Source organism: Eupeodes corollae, chromosome 2 (assembly GCF_945859685.1).
Source record: "Eupeodes corollae chromosome 2, idEupCoro1.1, whole genome shotgun sequence".
Classification (NCBI taxonomy): Eukaryota; Metazoa; Arthropoda; class Insecta; order Diptera; family Syrphidae; genus Eupeodes; species Eupeodes corollae.
Window position 1 is genome coordinate 34,627,583 of NC_079148.1, and position 9,803 is coordinate 34,637,385.

Sequence of the window (9,803 nt, forward strand, 5' to 3'; positions counted from 1 at the left end):
AAACTTGAAATTGAATGAAAGGCAGTTTTTTTTTAATTTTTGTTAAATAAAAAGAGTAAAAAAACAAGGATACAAATAAAACCGGTGTGGGTTGAAATAAAAGGAACCCGCCAAAGTAATGAATGATAGACGTAAAAATGGTGATGCATTGTGCACACAACCTTACAAAAACGTAAAATGATCTTCTAGTCCAGTCAGACGTAACTTGTTGAATTTGTTAACGCCAATTAGTCCACAAAAATAGAACTACAAAATATCAAAGAAAAAGGGTTTTTTCTAAAAACTGTACGAAAAAAGTAAATATTTTGGATGGAATTTATAATGTTCACATAATCATAACTGTGAAATAATGATGATTTAAAATTTCTTCATAGTTCAATCAAACTAAGAAGTACAAACATAAATAATTTATAAATAATGTGAGAAGTCCCAAGTACCTAATCAAAGTAATTGATTACTTACTCGAGTAACGATTACCAGTCGAATCGATTACTTCTAGTGACTTTTGGATTTGATTACTTTTAGTTACTTTTGGATTGGAAATTTATTTTGAACATTTTTTGACAGTGTTAAATACGAATATTGGGACTTTGTCCTTAAAGTACTTTAAGATGTAATAGGTAGTTTTTACTCTTAATTTATTTCGTATAAATATTAATATATAAAAGAGATGCTATTGTTGGAAACATCGATGGAAACTTAAACACCAATGAAATCGGCAGTGCAGTTATTTTACCTTCAAGCTACATCGGTAGTCCACGATACATGCAAGAATACATTCAGGATGCGATGACTTATGTGCGTCATTACGGGCGTCCAGATTTGTTTATAACATTTACGTGCAATCTAAATTGGGAGGAAATATAAACTTTATTATTACCAGCTCAACAGTCGATACATCGTCACGACATTACTGCACGAGTGTTTAAACAATAATTAAAATCCTTAATTGATTTTATTGTAAAATATTCAGTCTTTAGTAAAACGTGTTGTTGGTTGTATTCAATTGAGTGGCAAAAGCGAGGCTTACCTCATGCTCACATTTTCATTTGGCTTGATGTTAAAATTCGTCCAGAAGAATCAAATTATTTCAGCCGAAATTCCAGATTCATCAATTGATCAAGAATTATTTGGCATTATGACACGTCACATGATTCACGGGTCGTGTGGTGCTTTTAATATGACATCACCATGCATGGGAAATGTAAAAAAAAATTCCTAATAAATTCACGAATGATACTATTACTGATGTCGATGGTTATCTGTTGTATCGCCGTAGAAACGCCGATAACGGTGGTCACACATTTATAATAAGAACGTTAAATTCTAACCAATTAGAAATTGACAATCAATGGGTGGTACCGTACTCACCACTGCTCTCAAAAACACACAAGGCTCATATTAATGTTGAGCTTTGTAGTTCAATTAAATGCATTAAGTACATTTGCAAGTACGTCAATAACGGCAGTGATTTAGCCATGTTTGGAGTACAAAACATAAATGAAAATGACGAAATAGCACTATACCAAATAGGCAGATACATTAAAAGCAACGAAGCTATCAAGCGTATACTTAGTTTTCCCATACACCACAGAGAACCATCTATCCAACATCTTGCAGTGCATCTTGAAAATGGTCAACGTGTATATTTCACTGAAGAGAATGTTTTTCAAAGAACATTTGAACCACCAAAAACGACGTTAACTGGATTTTTCTCACTTTGTCAAAAAATTGATGCCTTTGGCCAATTCGAAGGAACATTATTGTATACCGATATTCCATGCTATTTTACATGGAACATGTCAACTAAAAAATGGGAGCCACGTAAAAAAGGAGAACTAAATCCTTCTATAGCAGGTATATTTAAATCTAAGACACAGTACATCCAAAACAACGTGAATGCTTCTTTTTGCGTTTGTTGTTGGTTAATGTTCCTGGACCAATAATCTCTTCCCAATTTTTACGAAAAGTTAATGGTCGTGTGTTCAGTACGTATCAAGATGCATGTCGTGAGTTGCAACTTTTAGAAGATGACAATCATTGGGATCTGACACTTGCTGATGCAGCTTTAACGTCCTCGCCAAGTTGTATTCGTCAACTATTTGCCATCATCTTGACGACATGTTCTCCAACACAGTCATCTATACTGTGGGAAAAATATAAAAACTACATGACTGAAGATACTATACCGACTTAAACAATCAAACCAATGTCCAAATCTAAATTTCTCACCAGATATGTATAATGAAGCATTGATATTGATTGAAAACTTATGTATTATGATCTCAAGTTCATCACTTAGTCATAATAGTATGCCACCTAATCGTCCAGCTATAGACAATTTAATAATCTTGATTTAGCTACAATTGTTGCTAATAATGAACCATTATTAACTGACGAACATGTTGGCTATTGATGCTCAACATTTTTGATATCGTTGATCCTTATGAAAGTACGGTCACCAAAGGAAATTGCATTAGCAATTGCATCATCAGGCATAGCTGCTACTTTGTTAGATGGTGGTCGAACAGCATAATCTGCTTTTAAGTTACCGCTAGATGTCCATAAAAATCCAAATGCTATGTGTAACATTCAGAAAAGGAGTGGAATGGCTACAGTGTTACAAAGGAGTTCAATCATAATTTGGGATGAGTGTACCATGGCTCATAAACATTCACTCGAAGCATTAAATAGAACTTTGCAGGATTTAAACAGTAATGACAGACTTTTTGGTGGAGCTATTCTACTATTATCTGGTGATTTTCGGCAAACTTTGCCAGTGATTCCTCGCTCTACTTTTGCTGATGATGAATCCAAAATGATCCAACAGCACGAGTATTTTCTCAGCAACTTATTAGATATTGGAATCGGTGAAGTGGAATTTAATCAAGATACCCAATGCATAAGATTGCCAGACAATTTCTGTACTGTTGTTGAAACTAAAAATGATCTGATCGAGAGTGTCTTCCCAGATATAATAAATAACTATATAAATCACAATTGGCTCAGTAATCGTGCTATTTTGGCAGCAAAAAATGTTGATGTAGATCTAATTAGCTACCAGATACAACAATTATTACCCGGCGATATAATGTCGTTTAAGTCAATCGACGCTACTGTCGATGAAGACGAGGCAGTGAATTTTCCAATTGAATTCTTTAGACAAATCAGGAACGCCACCACACAATCTTCGGTTAAAAATCGGATCACCGATTATTCTTGTAAGTAATTTGAACCCCCCTAAACTATGCGGTACACGTTTGGTAATCAAAAAAATCTCCGGAAATGTTCTCGAAGCAACTATTTTGGCAGGAAATATTAAAAGAGAAATCGTTCTGTTACCACGCATTCCAATGATACCGTCAAATTCTCAATACCTTTCAAAAGACTGCAATCTCCTATCCGTTTAGCTTTAGCGATGACTATTAACAAATCACAAGGACAAACAAACTTTAACAGTGATTTTATTTAATTTATGTTAATCATAGTAGTTTTTAATAAAATAAAATTAAAGATGTTATAAAAATTAGTGTTCAATTTTGTCTATTAAGTTCTTCCTTAATTACACAGTCACAGCAACGCGTGGTCGGGTCTGCTAGTTTATTTATATTGACTATCTAGCGACAGGATGCACCATTTAGTGGTTCAAGTTAAATCATAAGTCATTTTGAAACTAATATCTATTTCCCGTTCGAAAGCTTGATAGAAAGTTATTTACATACCGCCAGGGAACGAAATGAGTAAAGAATTACGCTTGAATGACTTTTCGTTTTATTGAAACTAATTGAGTGCTTTGAAGTCCTAACAGTGTGTTTATTTGAAAAGAAGCGTTGGCTTTAATTAAGCACCAGTGCACATACTGTAGGCAAGACGCAATACACGATCATCAAAATTAGCGAAAACCTAATTATAATAGAATGTGTCATTGACGCGAAAAATTATCTAATATTTCTTTTGTACCTGAATTTCAGTAATTGGAAAAGTGACTTTGAAAATTCGCAAGACTTTCTACTAAACCAAAATAATGACAAAATTTTAATAATTGGAGATTAAAAAAGTCGGATATGGGATTTCCAAAACTCTCCTTTTTTAAACGTGGACAAGTTTTCATTCAAAAGGGGAAGCAACAGATTTGATATTGAGCACTATTAGAAAGTTAGCAGTTACCTATTCAAAAAAGAGGCTGGAATGCGACCCACACTGATAACTTCCCATCCCGTCTGTCGATTCGCCTTGCTTAAAAGTTTGTCTAGATTTTATTTTTTATGAAAAAACGGACTGTTGGATTTTTGAATATCGAAAACAACATTTTCTGTGAAATAAAATAAGTTCGAAGCGAATATTTTTAATTTTTGAAAAGCTATTTGAGTCGAAAGTAAATTTTTACCAAGTTTTAGTATATTGTTTTTTTAAGAGTTTTATTCTTTGTAAAAAAAACTGTCTATTCGATTTTCTTCAAAATTTTCTGTGAAATAAAATAAGTTTGAGGCCAATATTTCAATGTTTTGAAAAGATATTTGAGTCGAAAATCAATTTTTACCAACTTTTGTTAATTTTTTTTTCGGTTTTTAATTTTTTGTAAAAAAAACTGTCAATTCGTTTTTTCTCAACATTTTTCAGAATGTTGAAAACAATATTTCGGACAAACGGACGTACATAGGTACGAAGCGAGTGTACTCGCACGTACAGACATCTTTCTAAAAATCTTTTATTTCGACTCTAGGGACCCTGAAACGTCGAGAAATGTCAAAATTTTCATTTTGACAAATCGGATCCATTACAATAGGTTCCTTTGGGAAAATTATAATAGAGGAAGCGTTTTTAAATCTACTTGGTATGACGAGGAATGTGGTAGAAGTAGAGACAAATCTTTCAAGTTTTTGAAACTTTTTACGAAAACAAATAATTTGGCTTTCAAGTCCTTGCATTTGGAGTCAAATTTAATTTAAAAATCTATGCAGCCGTAAAAAACATTTTTTTATCAACAACTCTGCTATTTATTTTAAGTGGGCGCAATAAGTCGCCTGTTATTTGCATTAGTGCCGATCAAATGGAATCGTATTTCAAAACACTTCTACTTTCGGATCCAAATCAAATATCTTTAAGCTTTGTGTTACCGTTCGTTCACATTTAAGAGTTAGATGCTCCATTCTCCATGCAAGAACTGCTTATTGCATTAAATCAAATGAAAGACAGCAAAGCTTCGATGGCATCCCGGCTGAGTTTTACAAAAATGCCAGCTCACAATTTCTTGAACATATTTTAGTTTTGTTTAACAGAATTTTTGATAAGGAAGATATCCCAAATTCTCTCCGGTCTTCATCCATCTCTGCAATTTTTAAAAACGGTGACCCAAACCTTCCTTGAAACTACAGGGCAATTTCTGTTCTTAGTTCACTGCGGAAGCTATTCACTCAAATTCCTTACTTAAGACTTACTAGTTGGGCTGAAAGAAATAATAAAATAAGCTGTTTTCAGGCTGGGTTTCATGCTAATCTCTCCACAGTGGACCAAATCTTTACTCTCACTAGTGTTTCTAGACGCTTTATAGAGAAGAAAACAAATTTGTATGCATTTTTTGTTGATTTTAAAGCAGCCTTCGATACCATCAACCGAAGCTCATTATTATTTAAAATTTCATGTATCGGTTTATCTACAAACTTTATAAAAATTTATGAGTAACTTTTCTCAAATACGACTGCTGTGGTTAAAAATGGCATGAACACGTCGAAAAAGGTGTCCCACAGGGTTGCATTTTGAGTCCCTAGGTTTTATCGCTTTTTATAAATGACATTGAAGATAATATATCAGGTGGTGTTGTTTTTGGTGATCTAGTTATCAAGGTGCTCCTTTATGCGGATGGCCTTGTTATTTTAACTGATAATCCTGTGACGCTTCAGCTCCAAATTAACAAGTTAAAACAATATTGTGATTTGTAGGACCTTCAAATAAATACTGCTAAGTCTAAGATCATGATACTCAGACACCATTATCGCAGTGCACGTAATGACCGTTCTTGGAACTTGAGCGGTTCAAATATAGAAGTAGTGAAGGACTTCAAATATCTGGGTTTCACAATAACAAACAATCTGAACTTTCGAAAGCAGCTATTAACTGTATGTGGTCAAATTTTTTCAATAACAAAAATATAGATCCGGCTTCGAAATTTAAAGTGTTTGATTCAACCGTTAAAAGCTGCCTTTGCTATGGAAATGAAGTTTATGGCTACATGCAATTAGACGAAATAGAAACTTTCCAAAGATATTTCTTCAAGCGAATCTTTAGACTCCCATCTAATACCCCCAATTATGCCATACACGTTGAGTCGGGACTACCACCCATTTGTTTAAAGAATCTAAAAGCGAATGCAAACTTATAATGAAAGTCATGCAAAGATCTAACAACAATTTGCAGAAAAGGATTCTCCTAACAGCGTTACGCTACAGATACACACCTTTTAAAGATTGTAGTGAGTTGGCCTCAGAACATAACTTTCCTTTGACGTTTTGATGGATAATCTAGATTCGTGGAGGAATGAACTTTACGATTGTATATCTGTTATAGATGACAACATTTTTCAGACATTTCTCAATCGGGCAAGGGAGTCCGAATCTAGATCATTATACAGTAAACTTAATTTTTCTTTTGGGGAAGCAAATTATTTTCGAACCAAGTACACTTTTGTTGAGATAAGTTTGATATTTAAGGTTCGCACGGAGATGCTTGAGCTTAACTATAGACTTCACAAAAATGATATAAATCCTAACTGTACATTATGCAACCTCAATCGAATTGAAAATGATCCTAGCGTTATGTCCGATCTTACAAGAGATCCGGCGTTTCTATTACAATAAGAGCTTCCTTTCGTTTGAGGACTGTCTTGGAGTTTTGAATGGTGACGGTGGTTGGAAACTTCTTATCCGTTTTTTCTCTGAAGCTGTTGCGTATAGAAATTCATTCGTGGACAAACTGTCATCCATGCAGACATCTCAATATTTATGCATCATATAAATTGGGTGGCGCAACAGTCCGTTTGTGAACTAGGGCCTAGTGACTGACAACTCTCAACCATTTCTGTGTGCGAGTAATGTTTTCAGAGATGGAGAGGACCTACTTTTCATGACAAGAATTACTCTTATAGAATTTTTCAATTCCTCGCAAGAGGCAGTACCCGTGAAGAAAACTTTAGGTGGCATAGGCTGGTATCGAACCCAAGACCTCTCGCATGACAGTCCATCGCACTAACCATCATGCCACGGGTACTACTATTTAACGAATCAGCTTTAAGAAAATTCTAAAAGATCTCGAAATATTGGCTTCCAATTGACTCAGCAATTGAGGCGTGGAACAATTTCGGGCAATAAATCATCTTTTCTGACCGAGCGTATTTTTATTATCTTTGCGGATGCAACTGTGGTTCGAAAAAGCCGCAATTTCTGGTCGGATTGTAGAGTTTATGTATTCTTGGATCATTTTTCTTCGAAAACAGGATCAATGTTAAAGTCAACTGTTTCAAGACTGTCAAGACTGTTTCTTTTTTAATGAAGTGAAATAATGGGCTTCTGCAATATATTTTGGGCAAAAAAGTGTTGTCAGTGGTCTTGAATATGCCGCTGCTGAAATACCATTTGAACTTATTTTTGTGAAAAAGAATTTTAAAGAACCTACGTTATCATTAACACTATCCAAACAAGGCGATAGGTAAAGGCGGAAACCATCCACAGAGTCTTGGAATATAGAAGTGATAAAATGCGCAAATACTGTGCCAGTGAAAGTATCAACTTGACCGGTATTTAATTCCATAAAATAATCGATATGTTCATAAAAGAAAATTACAGAAACTTAACATTGATGTTTCTAATATCAAAAATATAGAAGGAAATGAGGTAGTGCAACAGTCCGTAGACGCCTTGTGGCTTACAATTCGAAACTAATCTTGTGTGCGAGTCATGTCAGGAATGGAGGCGACCTACAGGAGGATTTTTAAGAGGAAATTTAAGGTGGCACATGCAGTTTCTGTCGTGTCAGTCCTACGCACTAACCATTACACCAAGTGTACACTTTTGATTTGATTTAAAAACAAACATTATTTTTTAAAAATTCCATATTTAAAAATCTTATAGATAGGTGAAAACAAAAATTTTGAAATTTGAAACTTTGGACGTACATACTCTAAAACCAATAAATACTGAATTCCGGACACCCTCGAAAAAGTGTTTGAAATTTATTGTAAACAAAGCTAAGGACCTGTTTTTCAAAAATCTTAAAGTCTTCAGTTACTGACTTCTTGTGTCCAAAGTATTTGATCTGTTTAAAGTAAAAACAATTGAATTATTTTTAAAGCTACATTTCAAAACAAACAATTATAAATTCTATCCTTGAGATTGAAACTAAATGACAAAGCAAATACGAGTATAGTTCAAACAAACATTACATAACCATCTATCTGTTCTTGTTCTAGTCAGGATAACCACATAAAGTACCTTACCTTCGACCTTGACATCTCATACACACCTAAACATAAACACATCACATCAACAACAACAACCACGAGGAGCAAAATTAAATCTAATCACCTCGCTTCGCCTCGCCCTTGATGTGCTTTTATATAAATGGCATTATAAATAGTTAGTTTATTTGAATTCACTAGATGGGAAAGACCGAGCCTATACTGACACCCCAAGTCACATAAGAGCTGGAGTAGTAGTAAAGTATATTCAGGCTCTACGCAATAGACCAACCATATCATCAGACCAAGAGAGAATAGGTAAGATATGATAAATCTATATACACCTTCACTACACAGGTATACAACAGTTGGTTTAAGGGTTTGAAAGGAGAGAGAAACCCTTATTCGACTTTTGAATGACGCTATGATGAAAGCTAAAATGTTGAAAGCTCCCTTTTCTGACATTCAACACGCAACAAAGAATATCCTTTTTAATATGCAAGTATGTATATATATATTTATACTCTTGCTATAAGGATAGAACGCCTACCTACAATCTTACATATATCAGAAGTCAGAACACCGTCGTCGTCGTCGACCGTCGTAGGATGTGTTCGGTGATGTTGTTTTTTTTTGCTCTCTCTCTTTCCCTCTGTTTATTTTTGAATTGTAATTATTACAAAACACAAAAAAACAGATATACATATACAAATATGTGTCTGCCATGTTTCATAATAAATGTGAAGGAAAAGCAGAGAGTTGTTGGTGTTTTGGTTGATGTAACGCTTGTTGATTGCTGATGTTCAGTTTCCTTGACAGTATATTTTATTTCAGGTGTCACTCGCTCATCATTTTTAATAATCTATTACATTACTCGTATAACGGTAGTCCAGAAAAAGAATCACACTAATGGCTTTTACATCAACACTATAAATATTATCAGCTAGATAACGGATATGAGGGCATAACGTAGTAAATTAACGGCAAAAACTATGTTTCCAAACAAACACAAATTGACTAATCAAATAGCATATTTGAATTTTGTAAACTAGTCGGGTCTACCACGATATCTAGAAATTAATTATCTAGAAAGTAAAAATCTCGAATATGAAAATCTCGAAAACAGAAATCTAGAATGGAAAAAATCTCGAAAACAAAAATCTGGAAAATAAAACCTCGAAATGCCAAAATCTAGAAAAAAAAAATCTCGAACGCAAAAATCCAGAATGCATGTTTGAATTTTTAAGGCAATGTTTATAATTCGCGCGAATTTCAAACAATGCCTCAAAAATTCAAACATTCATTCTGGATAACTTACTTCGGGGCGACTTTCCATTACCGCAGCACGAATTTC